The sequence below is a fragment of the Garra rufa genome, chromosome 25, assembly GCF_049309525.1.
Source record: "Garra rufa chromosome 25, GarRuf1.0, whole genome shotgun sequence".
NCBI classification, from domain to species: domain Eukaryota; kingdom Metazoa; phylum Chordata; class Actinopteri; order Cypriniformes; family Cyprinidae; genus Garra; species Garra rufa.
In genome coordinates, this window is record NC_133385.1 from 2,065,294 (window position 1) to 2,085,157 (window position 19,864).

General features: G+C 33.5%; 1 long non-coding RNA gene across 1 annotated transcript; it reads left to right on the forward strand.

The window, feature by feature from the left end:
- The first annotated feature begins 588 nt into the window (after nucleotides 1-588).
- LOC141301044 (uncharacterized) lies at nucleotides 589-5,107 on the forward strand. Its single transcript, XR_012342087.1, has 3 exons — nucleotides 589-2,264; nucleotides 2,386-2,545; nucleotides 4,981-5,107. It is a non-coding gene; the product is annotated as an uncharacterized lncRNA (long non-coding RNA).
- Nucleotides 5,108-19,864: the final 14,757 nt, after the last annotated feature.

The window sequence follows — 19,864 nt, forward strand, 5'->3', positions numbered from 1 at the left end:
TTCGGTTTTTGCGGTTCATTGCGGTTTAAAGTCCCGATCGAAATCAAATGAAATCTAATAAAATCTAATAAAATCTAATTTCAAAGCGATCCAATCGGATCGCGTATTGTAAATCATTTGATTTTGATCGGAAGGGGTATATGAATCATTTCATGAATTGATTAATTCAAATCAAATGATTCATGATTTGAGGTCCTGAGTGAAATTAAAAAAATTAAATTTTGAAGCATTCCTATTGCATTGTGAATCATGTGTTTCTGATTCACAATGCAATATAATTAGATTTTTCTGATCAAATTTCGAAGAACTCCAATCGGATCGCGAATCATTTGATTTAGATCAGAACGGGTTCCTGAATCATTTCACAAATCAAATGATTCGCGATTTAAATTCCCAATCAAAATCAAATTATATCAAATTTCGAAGAACTCCAATTAGATCGCGAATCATTTGATTTGGATCAGAATGAGTTTGTGAATCATATCACGAATCGAATGGTTCAAAACAAATGATTCACGATTTGAAGTCCCAGTCGAAATCAAATAAAATCAAATTTTGAAGTGCTCCAATCGAATCACGTATCACGAATCAATTGATTTAGATCAGAACGGGTTCATGAATCATTTCACAAATCAAATGATTCAAATCAAATGATTTGCGAATTGAAGTCCCGATCGAAATCAAATCGAATTAGATTTCGAAGTGCTTCAATAGAAATACGTATCGCGAATCAATTGATATAGATCAGAATGGGTTTGTGTTTCGCGAATCAAATGATTCAAATCAAATGATTCAAATCAAATGATTCGCGGTTTGAAGTCCCGATCAAAATCAAATGAAATTAGATTTCGAAGCACTCCAATCATATCCTAAATTATTTAATTTAGATCAGAATGGGTTTGTGAGTCATTTCGCGAATCAAATGATTCAAATTAAATGATTCAAATCAAATGATTCAAATCAAATGATTCGCGGTTTGAAGTCCCGATCAAAATCAAATGAAATTAGATTTCAAAGTACTCCAATCATATCCTAAATTATTTGATTTAGATCAGAATGGGTTTGTGAGTCATTTCGCGAATCAAATGATTCAAATCAAATGATTCAATGGAATGATTCAAATCAAATGAAATCTAATAAAATCGGATCGCGTATCGTGAATCATTTGATTTAGATTGGAAGGGGAAATTGATTTCGATCAGAACGGGTCCATGAATCATTTCGCGAATCAAATGATTCAAACCAAATGATTCGCGGTTTGAAGTCCCGATCGAAATCAAATGATTTGTGATAAGCAAAGTTCCAATCTGATTCAAATTATTTGCGATACGCGCCCTGAGTCCTGATCTGAAATAATGGTTCGTGAATCATTTGATTTAGATCAGAACTTTGGTGCGGGTTCACAAATATTTTGCTTCAGATCGGATCTTCATAGCGTGGATAGCGAATCATTTCATTTATCAAATGATCAGACAAGTCAGATTTTTTTTCTTGAAGAGTTCTCAAACCATTAAGGCAGTACAGTTATAAAAAGAAAACAAAGAAAAAATGGTTTTACTATAGTAAAAGTGCAGTATACTTTGTAATACTTTAATTGTCATACTTCACTTTATTTTTATTAGTATATTTTAATTTATCTATTTAGTTTTTTTAGAATTTGAAATAGAAAAGTGATTGAAGTCCTTGAAAATCAAAAAATAGAATTGAATGGACTTTTACAGTTTCTCTAAGAGCCCTGAGGAGCGTGAGAATTCAGTGCTTTTATGTAAATCTGTGAAAACAGGCCTGTTGTGTTGCATTGATGAAAGAAAACTGACGTGTGATTGAACTGTGATGTTCTGTGCTGCCAGAAATCATATTCTTAATGAGTATTTTGTCAGATTTTCTCACTTTTTTGTGCCACAGATGAGGAGCATCAGAAATCAGTCCGTTCATGTGAAACTGACTCAAATTCTCATTAAGAATATGATTTTTTCAGTGGTCAATTGATTCCTACTTGAGTTTTCTATAATGCTCTTGTGCTGTTTTGACTGATTCAGGCCGATGGAGTGAGACGCAGCAGCACAGGGTGAGTATTGTGTCGTCTGGACCTGAAATCGCGTTTCCATCCCCCTCCGGCTGCCAATCGCTCTCCACATGTCAGGAATCTGAGAGACTTCAGGATCAAAGCAGGGAATGCAGAAGTCGCTGCCAGAACAACCCCGATGATTGTGGAAATTTGTCCAGGAGAATCCAGAGACGCTCACCTGGAGCTTCAGGAAATCGTTCAGTACAGCCTCTAATATCACAGCTTTTGTCTGAATGTTAAGTTCATTTCTGTGCATTTTAAACACTGACCTTTACATGCACTTGATGTTTCTGCATCACTGTTTGCTGTTCTGACAGATTTCTGAAACTTGAGAGCCTTGAAGCGAACTCCGATTGAGGACAAAACACAAAAAACTGCAGATGATCCTTGATGTTGAGCTTGAATCCGGAAGGAGAAATGATCAAAAACCCTTATGTAACTGCTGTCAAGAGTTTCCTTTCTACGGAGCATATACAGGTTTGTTTAAGACTTTCTTTCTCATTTTATTTCTAACTCTCACTGATCACTGTCATTCATTCTCCCGTGGCGGTTAGCAAACATTTCTGTCTTCTTTCACGGCCCAGACAGAAAATGACATGTGACAGTCACAACAGCTCGCTCCTCACGGCCCGACGTCCTTAAATAGATGCTTTAAATGCAGTATAAAGACCCTGCTGTACAAGGACTGCTGGGTTAATCTCAGGAAACCTGTCAAAAGTATGAGGGAAATGTGGTTGCATGCCTTGAAAATAATGTCAGAATGCAAAGAAACAAAAAAAAAAAAAAAAAAAAGTGAAACAGTGCTAAAAGTAAGATTTTTTTTTTTTTTTGATGGATTTGGAGTTTTGAAATGTGACCCAAACATGTTTTCCTGAGTTACTGAACAATGAAAACATGATTTGGTCTCATAATAAATTTTTTTTAATTTTATTTTAACTAGTTTTTTTTTCTCTGAATTGCAAGATAAAACTCTGGGGAACTTTGAGAATTTTTTTCAGAATTAAAGAAATATGTTTTACAATTGTGACTTTTCCCCCAGAATTCTGAATCAGTTTTTGCAAAAAAGTAAGAATTCTTGAGAAAAAAAAGTTGACATGGTGAATTCTGGGAAATAATTCAGAATAGCAAGATGTAAATCAAAATTCTGGGAAAAACGTTAGCATTGTGAATGTAAACTTAGAATTGTGGGAAAAGTCAGAATTGCGAGATTTAAATTCTGGGGAAACTAAACTGAATTGCAAGATGTAAATGCAGAATAATGGGGAAGAAAGTCAAAATCACAAGATACAAACTGAGAATTGGAGTAACAGGATGTAAATGCAAAATACTCTTTCAAAAAACAACAACAACAGTATTGCAAATGTAGGCTCAGAGTACTGGGAAAAAAGTTAGAATTGCAAGATTTAAATGGAGAAATCTGAGGAAAACATTTTTGGGAAATAAATCAAAATTACAAGATACAAATTCAGTATTCTCAGAAATAGTTCAGAATTTGGAGATCTAAATGTAATATTCTGGGCAAATTCTGGGCAGAATTGTAGGCAAAAAAGTCAAGACAAATGAAGAATTAGAGCAGATTTAAACGCAGACATCTAGAGAAAAACATCAGAACTGTGAGATGTAAACGCACAATTCTGGGGAAAAAAATCTGAAAAAAATCTGAATTTTGAGATGGAAATTCTGGGAAATAATTTAGAATTATTAGATGTAAATGCCAAATTCTGGGAAATAAGTAAAAATAAAAAGAAACAATTCTGGGGAAAATTTAGCATTGCAAATGTACACGCAGAATTCTGGGGGAAAAGTCAGAATTGCAAGATTTAATAGCAAAATTCTGGGAACTAATTCAGAATTACAAGATGTAAACGCTAAATTTTGCAAAAAAAAAAAAAAAAAGTAAAAAATACTAGATACAGAATTCTGGGAAATAATTCAAAATTATGAGATGCAAACTCAGAATTCTGGGGGGAAAAAAGTCAAAATTACAAGATACAAACTCCTGGAAATTATTTAGAATTAATAGACATAAATGCACAATTCTGGGAAAAAAATAAGCATTGTAAATGTAAACTCAGAATTCTGGAGAGAAATGATACAAAATGCTGAAATCTGGGAAATAATTCAAAATTATGAGATGCAAACTCAGAATTCTGGGGGAAAAAAAGTCAAAATTACAAGATTTAATAGCAAAATTCTGGGAAATAATTCAGAATTACAAGATGTATTGTAAACGCTAAATTTTGCAAAAAAAAAAAGTAAAAAATACTAGATACAGAATTCTGGGAAATAATTCAAAATTATGAGATGCAAACTTAGAATTTTGGGGAAAAAAGTCAAAATTACAAGACGTAGACATAATAGACATAAATGCACAATTCTGGGAAAAAAATTAGCATTGCAAATGTAAACTCAGAATTCTGGAGAGAAATGATACAAAATGCTGAAATCTGGGAAATAATTCAAAATTATGAGATTTAAACTCAGAATTCTGGGGGAAAAAAGTCAAAATTACAAGATACAAACTCAGAATTCCTGGAAATTATTCAGAATTAATAGATGGAAAAGCAAAATTCTGGAAAAAAAAATGTAGCATTGCAAATGTAAACTCAGAATTCTGGAGAGAAACGATACAAAATGCTGAATTCTGGGAAATTAAGTCAGAACTTGAGACTAAAGCCCTGTCCCAAATCGCATCCTAAACCCTAGTGGTCTTACTCTACACTAGTGCACATTAAGTCTGCCATTTGAGACAGGGCCTAACGGCAGAGGAAATCTTGCTGCCATGAAACACATGAGTTAATGTGCTAATATTGAGTTAAAGCTTGCAGGGGATTGATGCAGTGAAGCTGAAGTAGTGTCAGCATTAGCGTGTTTGCTCTAGTAATACTCGCTCGTTTGTCAATCTCCAACAGCTCCGGCAAACAGACGTCCAGGCCTGTCAGGCTGGGGTTAGGAGGTGTGATTGGCTGATGTTTGACGGTGGACTGAAGCCAGGTGACTGGCGTATGCGTTCGATCCTTCCTTCTGTTTGTTTGCCTTCCTGCCTTTGTTTATTCTGGAGATTTCCTGTGTAAACGCAGCGCCACAGCATCGCTCTACTTTGGCGGAGAATTGGCTCAATTACATCAAATCTACTGAGCGGTTTATTTAATGCTGCCGCTTGAGCGAGGCTTTGTTTGTCTGCCAGGCTACGCTAAATCAAGCAAACCTTGTTTTAGCAGGCTTTTTGTAGGGGAATGCAGTGAATGATTTGTTAAGACTGTTTTCCAGTACAAATATCTACATTCTTAAATCAAGATACATTTACTTGAGATGCATTTTTCTGACCCCTCTGGCAGATATTTGTTCTTGTTTTAAGTAAAAGCTTAAAAGCACTCCATTTTTTTTTCAGGAAACAATACTTTATGTATTTTGTAAATTTGGTTCTGAAGTAAATATTTAACTTTTTAACATTTTGCTGAAAAAAAAAAGACAAAAAATGCTAAAAAAAAACAAACAAACAAAACAAAAAACAGTTTAGTAGTGAGTTTATATGGAGTGAGTTGTTTAAATCACAGTAATGGTAGATATCAAAATATAGATATTTTTGCATTTGAAATTTAATTAGAAAATTGTTTATTTGATACATAAACATATTAATATACTTTATTTATTGAGTGACTAAAATACTTCATCACTTTATTTATTTGGATCTTGATGGACTCAAATCATTAGATCACATGACATCCTGTAAAAATAAATAATTATATTATTATTAGATATTATGTTTAAAAAATAGTATATATGTACACAAGTTACTAGCATGTTGCTAGCATGATTACAAGTTATGATTAACAAGTTTCTAGCATGTTGATAGCCTGTTTTGAACGTGATTAGCATGTTGCTAGCATGATAAGCAAGTCACTAGCCTGTTTCTAATGTGATTAGCCTGTTGCTAGCATGATTAGCAAGTCATTAGCATGTAGGTAGGATGATTAGCAAGTAACTGCCATGTTGGTAGCCTGTTTCTAGCATGATTAGCATGTTTCTAGCATGTTGCTAGCATGATTAGCAAGTAACTAGCATGTTGGTAGCCTGTTTCTAGCATGATTAACATGTTTCTAGCATGTTGCTAGCATGATTAGTAAGTAACTACCATGTTGGTAGCCTGTTTCTAGCATGATTAGCATGTTTCTAGCATGTTGCTAGCATGATTAGCAAGTAACTAGCATGTTGGTAGCCTGTTTCTAGCATGATTAGCATGTTTCTAGCATGTTGCTAGCATGATTAGCAAGTAACTAGCATGTTGGTAGCCTGTTTCTATCATGATTAGCATGTTTCTAGCAAGTTGCTAGCATGATTAACAAGTTACTAGCATGTTGCTAGCATGATTAACAAGTTACTAGCATGTTGCTAGCCTGTTTCAAGCATGATTAGCTTGTTGTTAGCATGTTGTTAGCATGATTAACAAGTTACTAGCAAGGTACTTGCATGTTTTGGCATGATTAGTGGGTTACTTGCATGTTGCTAGCCTGTTTCTAGCACGATTAGCATGTTACTAGCATGAATAACAAGTTACTAGCATGTTGATAGCCTGTTTCTAGCATGATTAGCATGTTACTAGCATGTTGCTAGTATGATTAGCAAGTCTTTAGCATGTAGGTAGGATGATAAGCAAGTCACTAGCCTGTTTATAACGTGATTAGCATGTTGTTAGCATGTTTGTAGCATGGTTACCAAGTCATTAGCATGATGCTTGTGTATCTCTGTAAAAAAAAAATGTAAAAAAAAAATTATATTATTAGATATTATGTTTAAAAATATTTGTATATATATATATATATATATATATATATATATATATATATATATATATATATATATATATATATATATATACTGCAAGTCAAAGGTTTTTGAACGGCAAGATTTTTTTATGTTTTAAAAGTCTCTTCTGCTTAATTGTGAATTTATTTTTACTGTTTAAAACTGCTTTGTACTTGAATATATTTTAAAATGTAATTTATTCCTATGATTTAAGGCTGAATTTTTAACATAATTTCTCCAGTCAGAAATCCTTCAGAAATCATTCTAATATTCTGATTTGCTGTCAAAAAACATTGTTATTATTATGTTGAAAACAGCTGAGTAGACATTTTTCTTTTTTTTTTTTTTTTTTTTTTGATGAATAGAAAGTTGAGAAGAACAGCATTTATATGTTATTATATTTTATATTGATATAAAATCTTGTTTTCTGGGGAAAAAAAAAATCTTCCAAAATGAAGTCACTTTATGTTTAAAACCAGAAGAAGTGTATTGAACATGTTGTTCTAGCAGCACAAACGCAGGGCACAGAGTTACTGTGGAAGATCTGAACACCATCCTCCTGGAGCCCAGAGCCAGTTTCACACCGGAAACCTCTCAATTAATGACTGGAAAGAAGAAAAAAAGAAAACCAGCTTTAGATATCCATTCAAAGAGCAAAATCCATCTAAAAATGGAGGAGGAGGGGATCGGAGGAGAATCCCAGCAGGAGATTAAGAAGTTGTGCTGGTTCTCCGGTGGGACGTTGGAAGTGCTCCACAGCAAAACCGCATCTTTGTCTAATTAGCGGAGTTTGTTGGAGCGCTTAGCCTGCGGGAGACCGACTGAGCTCTCAGTGTTAATGAAGGATTAACCGCTCCGTCCACACGTCATGAGTGCAGTCCTCCTCATGCTTTCACAGGCCGCTGTGTCATTACTGCAGATGTGCTCCTGCTGACCGACCCACGCTGATCCTAACCGGCTAATTGAGCAAAGGCACGAGGTTCGGTCTGAAAACTAATTATTCTTCCATGAAAATCAAAGATTGTGGAAGTTAATTTGTGGTTATGAGAGTGAAACCTAAAAATAACTATTGGGGAACATTTGAAGAACGTTTGAGATATGTTCCTATCTATGAGTACATAGCTGGAAAATTTCTGAAATTAAAAAATTAAATTAGATTAGAAGTTCGAAGACAGACTTTCAGTTGGCTCGGAAAAGCTTAGCCAGGACGTTTTAAAAGTTTGACTGTTTGAAAAATCTTAATAATTTAAAATATTAAAGTCTGAATGTTTTAAGGCAAAACAGTCTATTAGAAAAACCGATTTGGTCAGACTGGTTGCTAGAGTGTTACTAGCATGTTGCTAGCATGATTAGCTGGTTACTAGCAAGGTACCAGATTGATATTAGCATGATTAACATGTTTCTGTCATGATTAGTAGGTTACTAGCATATTGCTAACCTGTTTCTAGCATTATTAGCATGTTGTTAGCATGATTAACAAGTTACTAGCATGTTGCTAGCATGATTCTTGCATGATTAGCTTGTTACTAGCAAGGTATTAGCATGTTAACATAACTTGCATGTTTCTAGTGTGGTTAACAAATCATTAGCACATAGCTAGCATGTAGGTAGCATGATTAGCCAGTCACTATCATGCTGCTAGCATGATTACCCTGTTACTAGCATGTTGCTAGCATGATTATCAAGTAGATAACATGTTCTTAACATGTTTCTCGCATGATTAACATGCTGTTAACATGATTAGCATGTTATTAGCAAGGTATTAATATGTTAACATAACTAGCATGTTTCTGTTGCTAGCCTTTTCCTAGCATTATTAACATGTTGGTAGCATGACCGGCAAGTAACATGAGTAGCATGTTGCTGGCATATTCCTTTCATGATTAGCAAGTCACTAGCATGTTGCTAGCCTGTTTCTATCATGACTAACATGTTACTAGCATGTTGTTAGCATGATTAACAAGTTACTAGCATGTTGCTAGCATGTTTCTTGCATGATTAGCTTGTTTTACTAGCAATGTACCAGATTGATATTAGCATGATTAACATGTTTCTGTCATGATTAGTAGGTTACTAGCATATTGCTAACCTGTTTCTAGCATTATTATCATGTTGTTAGCATGATTAACAAGTTACCAACATGTTGCTAGCATTATTAACAAGTAACTAGCATGTTGCTAACATGTTTCTAACATGATTAGCATGTTATTAGCAAGGTACCAGATTGATATTAGCATGATTAACATGTTTCTGTCATGATTAGTAGGTTACTAGCATATTGCTAACCTGTTTCTAGCATTATTATCATGTTGTTAGCATGATTAACAAGTTACCAACATGTTGCTAGCATGATTAACAAGTTACTAGCATGTTGCTAACATGTTTCTAGCATGATTAGCATGTTATTAGCAAGGTATTAGCATGTTAACATAACTTGCATGCTTCTAGTGTGGTTAACAAATCATTAGCACATAGCTAGCATGTAGGTAGCATGATTAGCCAGTCACTAGCATGCTGTTAGCGTGATTACCCTGTTACTAGCATGTTGCTAGCATGATTATCAAGTTGATATCATGTTGCAAACATGTTTCTAGCATGATTAACATGTTGTTAACATGATTAGCATGTTATTAACAAGGTATTAGTATGTTAACATAACTAGCATGTTTCTGCATGTTTCTGTTGCTAGCCTTTTCCTAGCATTATTAACATGCTGGTAGCATGACCGGCACGTATCATGATTAGCATGTTGCTGGCATATTCCTAGCATGATTAGCAAGTCACTAGCATGTTGCTAGCCTGTTTCTATCATGATTAACATGTTACTAGCATGTTGTTAACATTATTAACAAGTTATGGTTAACCAGGTACTAACATGTTGATAGCACATTGTTAACATGATTAGCATGTTGTCAGCATGATTAACAAGTTATGATTAACAAAGTACTAGCATGTTGATAGTCTGTTTCTAACACGATTAGCATGTTGTTAACATTATTAGCAAGTTACTAGCATGTTTCTAACATTAGTAAGTTACTAGAATGTTGCTAGCCTGTGTTTAGCATGATTAGCATGTTGATAGCATGATTAACAAGTTACTAACATGTTGATAGCCCGGTTTCGAACATGAATAGCATGTTGTTATCATGATTAGCAAGTCATTAGCATGTAGCTAGCATGTAAATAGGATGATTAGCAAGTCACTAGCATGTTGCTAGCCTGTTTCTATCATGATTAACACGTTATTAGCATGTTGCTACATGATTAGCATGCTTACCCTGCTGAAAAAAACAGTATATGCTGGTTAGGTATGTTTTGGTGCTGGGATGCTGGTTTTAGCTGGTTTATGCTGGTCCTTTGCTGGTTAATGCTGGTTTATGCTGGTCTTTTGCTGGTTAATGCTGGTCCTTTGCTGGTTAATGCTGGTTTATGCTGGTCTTTTGCTGGTTAATGCTGGTCCTTTGCTGGTTTATGCTGGTCCTTTGCTGGTTTATGCTGGTCCTTTGCTGGTTAATGCTGGTTTATGCTGGTCTTTTGCTGGTTAATGCTGGTCTTTTGCTGGTTAATGCTGGTCCTTTGCTGGTTAATGCTGGTCCTTTGCTGGTTAATGCTGGTCCTTTGCTGGTTTATGCTGGTCCTTTGCTGGTTAATGCTGGTCCTTTGCTTGGTCCAAGCTAATGCTGGTCATTAGCTTTTCCAAGCCATCTTAAATAAATCAGAACATTCTGTGACATAACGTAAATGGAACCTTCAAATAACGTTAGGAGAACATTCTGTGTTTAATTGGGTAGCAAAACAGCTGAATTCACAAAAATAACTCTTTAATATCTCAGAGAGCTCATTTGTGTCTGTTTTTGCATCTTCCAATGTCATTTTGGCTGAAAAACCTGAGACAAAGTTGATTCTTTGCTATGCCGAGCTGTGAAAAAGCAAAATTTCTTGGCTCTAAATATGTTCTGCTTACAGTGGGATCAACAACCTCGCTGTGTTATGAAGTGGTTTATGTACAAATGTGTTACCAGTCCTTCTCTTGCCCCTGAAGCCCATAAATCTGAAGATATACCACGCAGCTCAAGAACAGTCCATTACAAAGCGATGTAAGTGGAGGCTGTTGCTTGTTTACAACTCAATCATGTTGTTGAAAGCATTTTTACGACCCTCTGCCATAAATATTGGGGCAGATAAAGCGGAGATAAGCCGCAGAGAAGGACTAGATAAGAGGTTCGGGGCTAATGGTTTAGCATGTCTTCAGGCACGCCGACCACGGTAAATCAGCTCTGAAGATATGATATCTGTGTGCGCAACGACTGACCCGACGCCATCAAGTGCTCCTGCAGCTGATTTACTGCACATGCGACGCAGGAATAACTCGCATTTCCAACTGTAATGCACTGTTTGTCTTGCTTTTGGAAAAAATAGAGCTAGGGGTTCGTGCTAAAACCCTATTGTAATTACAAGGATTTTTAAAATTAGTTTTCTTCTCTAAAACTCATTGTGCAGACCAAACCGTAAGGCCTAAAGAGCTGAAACTTTGTCAGATGGTAGTAGTAGTGGCTCGCTACTCAGATTCAAAGACTTGGCCCAATCGGCCTATAGAGGGCGCTACAGTGATCAAAATGCAAAACTGCTCATAACTTCTAGATCTTGTCTTGGGTCAAAGCGGTTAAAGGCGAAGTCTGTTTTTTCCGCCATTTCTAAGTGAATTCAAAATGAACTAGTCCTAGGTTTTTCACCCGATTGGAATCAAACCAATGCAGAAATGTTCCCTGGACAGTGAATATCAATAGTTATTAAAAAAAAAAAAAGTTGAACTTTCGACACATGATCGTAAGGTGACGCCAAAACGTTCGAAAGAGGCGGAGCCACTTTTACTAAAATGGCTATAACATATTTATGATTTTTAACCTCATAAATATGCTATCATTTAACATTTTTATGACATAATTCTGATTTTGTATGCCAATTTGGATTTACAGTATGTAATAGTTTCTATTTTCCATTTCATAAATGACTTAATTTTGACTTTTTGTCAGAATTTCAACTTTTTATCTCTTAAGTGACTTAATTTTGACTTAAGTCATACTGACTTTTTCTGACTTTTCATCTCGTAAATATGATTAGTATGCCATAACTTTGACTTTTTGTCATAATCATGATTTTCATTTCATAAATGACATCTTTTTATCTCATAAGTGACTTAATTTTGACTTACCATTTGTCGCAGACTCAGAAAAAAATCGATTTTTGAAATCCTTGGGTCAAGGCGGTTATAAGCGAAGTCTGGTTTTCTGCCATTTTGAAGTAATTTAAAAATGTACTTTTGTGAACTAGTCTTAGGTTTTTCACCTGATTGGGAAAAAAAACAGTGCAGAAATGTTCCCTGAACAGTGAAAATCAATAATTATCAAAAAAAGATTCACGATCGCAAAGTGATGCCAAAACGTTACTAAAATGGCTATAACTCTTGAACAGAATGAGATATTTTTATGACATAATTCTGATTTTGTATGCCAATTTGGATTTACAGTATGTAATAGTTTCTATTTTTCATTTCATAAATGACTTAATTTTGACTTTTTGTCAGAATTTCAACTTTTTCATCTCATAAGTGACTTAATTTTGACATAAGTCATACTGACCTTTTCTGACTTTTCATCTCGTAAATATGATTAGTATGTCATAAATTTGACTTTTTGTCATAATCATGATTTTCATTTCATAAATGACTTAATTTTGACTTTTTGTCAGATTTTCATCTTTTTATCTCATAAGTGACTTAATTTTGACTTACCATTTGTACCATTTACCTTGGGTCAAGGCAGTTAAAAGCGAAGTCCGTTTTTTCTGCCATCTTGAAGTAATTTAAAAACTTACTTTTGCGAACTAATCTTAGGTTTTTCGCCTGATTGGAACCAAACAGTGCAGAAATGTTCCCTGAACAGTGAATATCAATAATTAATAATAATATAATAATAAAAAAAAGTTGAACTTTCGACTCACAATCGCAAAGGGGTGCCAAAATGTTTGAAAGAGGCGGGGCCACTTTTACTAAAATGGCTATAACTCTTGAACGGAATGAGATATCTTCACCAAACTTGGTACACATGTGTATAAGCTCAATCTTTGGTCAAATAAAAAAGAATACGCAGCTCTGCCACTTGGTGGCGCTATAAGACAGAAAAATAGCAATAACTACGTAAGTGTTAGTCCAATTGACCTGAAAATCGGTATGCAGTGTCTTTGTCCAATATGCCATAAGGGTCTATGGGGAGACATTGGCTTATCTTAAGAAACATGGCCGCTATTGGCCAATAAAATTTTAGCACTTATTAGACAAGCTAATAGCATGTTGCTAGCCTGTTTCTAGCATGGTTAGCATGTTGCTAGCATGTTTAAACCAAGTAAAACCAGATGATTCAGTAAAAAACAACTTAAAACCAGCCTAGGCTGGTTGTCTAGTCTTACCTGGTTTAAGCTTGGTTTGTCTAAGACCAGCCTGACCAGCTAAAAAGTGGCCAAAACCACTTTAAAACCAGCCTGGGAGATCGGCCAACCAGCTTAGGCTGCTTTTGTTTTTTGTTTTTTCAAGTTGGGAGTTTCAACTGTTCTGTAGCAAGATGAAAAAAACCATAAAACCGCTATAATTACGCAAGCGTTAGTCCAGTTGCCCTGAAAATTGGTATGCAGTGTCTATGAGGACATTGGCTTATCTCAAAAAACATGGCCGCCATCAGCCAATAAACTTTGAGCACCTATTAGACAAGCTTGACGGAGGCTGATCGGAACGTAACTCAGTGGGCATGTTTGACTCATGGCCCTAAAAGTCTGTACAAATTTTCAAAGAAATCAGCCACTAGTTGGCGCTAACCAGTTTTATAGCTCTGTAATCACGTGGTGTTTCACACATCCACACAATATGCATATCATTTGATAGATCTCCTCATAACGATCAACTTTGCCTCAAGAACCATTGCTGTCAATCAAATTGTTCATTAATTATTAACAAATATGTTCAAAAACTCCTAGGTTTTTTTGCTCTCAATCAAACCACTGCAGTGCAATTCTTTGGACTCTCTAGATTAATAATTATCAAAAAAAAAAAAAAAAAAAAAACATACCCAAAAGCCTATAAAACCTAAAAGAAAACTCAAAACTTTATAAAAGTTCTTGGAAACATGTGTCAGATGACTCTTAATAAGCATGCAAAGTTTCGGACCATTGGTGGTGCTATAACAGTTAAAAAGGCTTCAAAAACACAAGATTTCTATGCTGCCCTCCAAAGGCAAAGTACAGTAACTACGCCAACACTGAAACTGAGAAAAATGCCTTTAAAGTTTTTATGCCAACTAGTCAAACATGTTGACGCTTTCGTTTCTCTGAAACCGGACAAAATTGAACCAGTAGACTTTGCCACAAGACAAAACAGTTGTCACAAAGTCTCAATTTTGACCAAATGTGTAGTTACTGTGCTTTGCCTTTGGAGGGCAGTATGGTAATTAGCCCTTAAATTACCTATCATTTATTACAAAAATCTTTTATGTGCAACAAAATGTGTGTGAATCTGATCATGTTTAATGAACATAATAGTTTAACCATTTCATTTCTGTGTATGCTTTTGTTTGTGAGCGTATACAGTATGTAGATGTGTTCTGGTGTCAGCCTTTTGTTTCATGTTGGCCTACTCTCAAACAGCATTGAAGTCATAATGGCCTTCTTTGCTCGAACCCCGGGAATTGTGGCTTGCGGCTATTTTAATGTTTGAGTTTGTCTGTTCTTACCAGGGTTAACCAATGCTGACGGCGACGACTAGAGAACTGGTCAATGGGTCACGACCTCCACTCGACCCCTCATATACCACACATATCTAGACTTCAATCGACATGCATTTACTTGAGAAGCAAAATGACTACGGATGTAAAATCAGAGTTTAAGAGTTTATGCTTGAAATGAGATCTAAATCTGCCGGTGTGGTGAGAAAAATCAACACAGTTCAAAGAGAAAAGAGAATTATTTTTCTGACCCCACTGGCAGATCATTTGATGAGAGATATTTGAGCTCATATGGAGATTTCTGAGATTTTCTATCTTTGAGTTTGAGCTAAAATGTCTACTGAAACTCTAGATGTTTTATGACATAAAATTAGAAAACCGTCTAAATTATGAGATCATAAGTCAGTGTTGACTTACAAGCTCATTCATCTGGAAGTCTTAGTATGTCATATGTGACCCTGGACCACAAAACCAGTCATAAGGTTAAATTTTACAAAATTGAGATGTATACATCATATGAAAGCTCAATAAATAAGCTTTCTATTGATGTATGGTTTGTTAGGACAGGACAATATTTGGCCGAGATACATCTATTTGAAAATCTGGAATCTGAGGATGCAAAAAAATCAAAATACTGAGAAAATCACCTTTAAATTTGTCCAAATTAAGTTCTTAACAATGCATATTACTAATCAAAAATTACATTTTGATATATTTATAGTAGGAATTTTACAAAAAATCTTCATAGACATGATCTTTACTTCATTTCCTAATGATTTTTGGCATAAAAGAAAAATCAATAATTTTGACCCATACAATGTATTTTTGGCTATTGCTACAAATATACCCCAGCGACTTAAGACTGGTTTTGTGGTCCAGGGTCACATATTATTGACTAAAATAAATATACCATGATTATGCCATAATTACATTTTTTAATGACCATTCTGATTTAGTATGTCAATTTGGATTTACAGTATATCACAGTTTCTACTTTTTATTTCATAAATGACTTAATTATTATTATTATGACTTAGCATCTTAATCTTGACTTAATTCTGACTTTGCATCTCATAAAATGATTTAATGTCATAATTTAATCTTTTAATTTCATAAATATGACTTAATTTAGGACAAACTTAGTATGTCATAGAATTAACTTTATATCATTATTTGACTTATGTCCATTTTGATGTACAGTATGTCATAGTTTCTACTTTTTATTTCATAAATGTTGTAATTTTGAATTTTATTAACATTATTATGACTTAGCATCTTAATCTTTTCATCTCGTAAATATGATTAGTATGTCATAATTGTGACTTTTTGTGTCATAATCGTGATCTTCATCTCATAAATTACTTAATTTAGATTTTTTATGTCATAATTATGTCTTCATGTAATAACTTTTTATCTAATAAATAAGACTTAATATGTAATTATTTAGATGTTTGTCATAAATGACTTAATATGTGAAAATTAGGACTTTTAATTTGATATTTTTTTGTGTTGACTTAGAAACTCATTGATCTAGAAGTCTTAGTTTGTCATAATATTAACTTTATATCATAATTATGACTTTTAACCTCATAAATACTCCATAATTGATTTTTTTTTATTTTATTTTTTTTTTTGTCAATTTTGATTTACTGTATGTCATATAGATTTTCATTTCATAAATGACTTAATTTTGGCTTTTTGTGACAGACTTAGTATGTCTTAATTGCAACGTTTTGTCATAATTTCAGCTATTCATCTCATAAATCACTTAATTTTGACCTTTTATGTCATAATTATGACTTATCCTCTTATTTTCAACATAATTACAGCTGTTCATCTCGTAAGTCATAGATGTAAGTAAGTCTTAGTAAGTCATAATTTCAACTTCACCTCATAAATATGCCATAATTTCGACTTTTTAAGTAAATTAGTATTTCAACTTTGATTTACAGTATGTCATAGTTTCTCTTTCACTTTTTAGTGTTTGTAATTTCAGATATTAAGACGTCTTGACTAGTTTTGACCAGCAAATATGTCAGCTTCAACTTTTTATGTCATAATTATGATCTACTTTTTATCTTTCATCAAACTTAGTTTTGTTTTGTTTGTCAGAATTTCAACTTTGATCTCATAAAATGTGACTTAATTTTGACTTTTTATGTCATAATTATGATATATATATATGACAATTTTGGCATAATTCTGGCTTTTCATCTCATAAAATATAACTTAGTATGTCATTTCTACTTTTCATCTCATAAAGGCTTAATTTAGGCTTTTTATGTCATAATTATGAGAGAAAAAATCTAAATTATGGGTTGACTTAAAAGCTAATTGATCTAGAAGTCTTAGTTTGTCAAAAGATTAACTTTATATCATAATCATAACTTTTCATCTCATAAATATGGCATAATGACATAAAAGCAATGATTATGACATAAGTATGTTAATTTTGACATAATACTGACTTTTTATCTGGTAAATATGACCTATTCTGTCATAGTTTTGACTTTTCATGTCATAAAATAGGACTTAGTAAGTCGTTTCTACTTTACATCCCATAAATGACTTAATTTAGACGTTTTATGTCATAATTATGACTTTGTATGCCTTAATATTTACCTTTCATGTAATAACTGACTTTTATCTCATAAATATGTAATCATAAATGACTTAATATGTGATAATTAGACTTTTCATTTCATATTTATGTGTTGATTTACAAGCTCATTGATCTGGAAGTCTTAGTATGTCATAATATTAACTTTATATCTCAATTATGACTTTTCACCCCATAAAAATGTCAATATCAACTTTTCGATTTACAGTATGTCATCATTTCTACTTTTTATCTCATAAATATGGCTTTTTATGTCGTAATTATGACTTGGCACCTTAATTTCGACATAATTCAGACTTTTTACCTTGCAAATATGACTTAGTGTATTATAATTTTGACTTTTTCTGTCAATAATTCTGATAACAACATACTAGGTCCTATTTTACGACATGAAAAGTCAGAATTATTATAAAAATTATGACAGAATAAGTCATGTTTACAAGGTAAAAAGTTGGTATTATGCCAAAATTAAGCACTTAATTATTGCTTTTGTCATTATGACATAAAAAGTCGAAATTAAGTCCTATTTATGAAATGAAAAGTTAAAATTAAGACATATTACGTCATTTTATGAGATACAAAGTTGAAATTCTGACAAAAAGTCAAAATTAAGACCTTCATTAATAAATTAAAAGTAGAAACTGTGAGATAGAAGTCATAATTATGACATAGCAAAGTCAATAAGTCAATAATTATGACTTTATGATATAAAGTTAATCTTATGACGTACTAAGACTTCTAGATCAATGAGCTTTTAAGGCAACACTTATGATCCCAAGATTTTTTCTCTCATAATTATGACATAAAAAGCCTAAATTAAGCCTTTATGAGATGAAAAGTCGAAATGACATACCAAGCTATATTATATGCCATATAAAGAACAAATTATGGATCATGAATAACTTATTTTAAACTTTTTATGTCATAATTACTTTTTAATTTTCATGTAATAATTTACTTTTTGTCAGATAAATATTTAACTTTCATGTCATAAAGGACAATTAAGACTTTTATGTAATATTTATGATTTTTCAGAGCATGATTTATTTTCATTTTTGTTTTAGAGAAAAATCTCATGTGTAGTGTTTTAGTGTTTGTAATTTCAGAAATTAAAGACGTCTTGACCAGCAAATGTGTCAACTTCAGCTTTTTATGTCGTAATTATAATTTAGCATCTTCATTTCGGCATAATTCCAACTTTTTACTTTGTAAATATGTCTTAGTATATTATAATTTGGACTTTTTGTGTCACAATTCTGACTTTTCATGAAAAATATAGAAGGAAATATGGCTTAGTATGTCATTTCTGGTTTACATCTCATACATGACTTAATTTAGACATTTTATGTCTTAATTATGACGTAGTATATCATCATTTTGATTTTCATCTCATACAGTGTTGACTTTTTATCTCATAAAAAATGAAATAGGAGATCATAATTAGAGGTCATAATTATGAGAGAAAAGGTCTAAATAATGAGTTCATAAGTCGGTGTTGTCTTATAAGCTCATTGATCTGGAAGTCTTAGCATATCATATTAACTTTATGTCATAATTTTGATTTTTTTGTCAGAATTTTTACTTTTCATCTCATAAATATGACTTAATTTCAGCTTTTTGTCAAAATTTTATATCTCTTTATTTCTCATAAAAGTGACTTAATTTTGATTTATGTCATAATTATGACTTAGCATCTTAATTTGCACATAATTCAGAGTTTTCATCCTATAAATATGACTTTTCTTTCTTTTTAGACTAGTTTTGCCCAGCCGTTTGTCTAGTCCTCTTGTCCATGTCTCTGACTCCTTCAGTAATGTTTGTGTTTCTCACTCAGCGGATGCAAAATAAAAATAATGACCCATGCACTAAGATGTTTGTTTAAGTGTTTAAGGGATAAAAATGCAATTAGCTCGACATAAAAAAACAACTCAAGTCAATATAAAACTCTACCCTGCAAGAAAAAAAATCACTAAAGAAAGTAGCCCCTGTTGCTCGTGAGAAGATGGGAGAAAATCCAGTTGAAAGGAAACAGATTATAATTCTGTCACACTTTATGGTTTAACAGATTACAGTAGTTTAACTCTAATGACTCATTATGTGAGTCATCATGCGAAACTCCAATTATCCTCTGAGAACTACATACTGCCATTAGCCTGTTTAATCCAAAATGATCTGTTCAAAGAATAAATGGACAGTATAACTTCTGGATCTTTCAGCACAGTGGAACCAGAAGATAAACCAAACTTTAGCTAATGTAGTAAGATATTTGAGTACTACTGTTAAAGTAGTGCGCGTCTGTGCGCGCGTTGCGTCTCACGTGACGCATGTGGACGCGCAGCGGTGTGATTGCGCGCAGGAGGGACCTGAACCTCTCCAACACACTCTCTCACAAACACACTCATTCCCACTCATCTGTGTCTCCGTGTGTGTGTGTTTCATCTCAGAAATGCAGTTTAAAGCTTCGGATCAGCAGTGAGCGACGCGTGTGGAGATTTTATAACGTCGACGCTAATGAACGCGAACGCGGATCTGCGCTGCCAATAAACAGGATCTGTTTTGGAAAAAGGATTGTTTTCGAGTCGAAATATTCGGGTGAGTTCT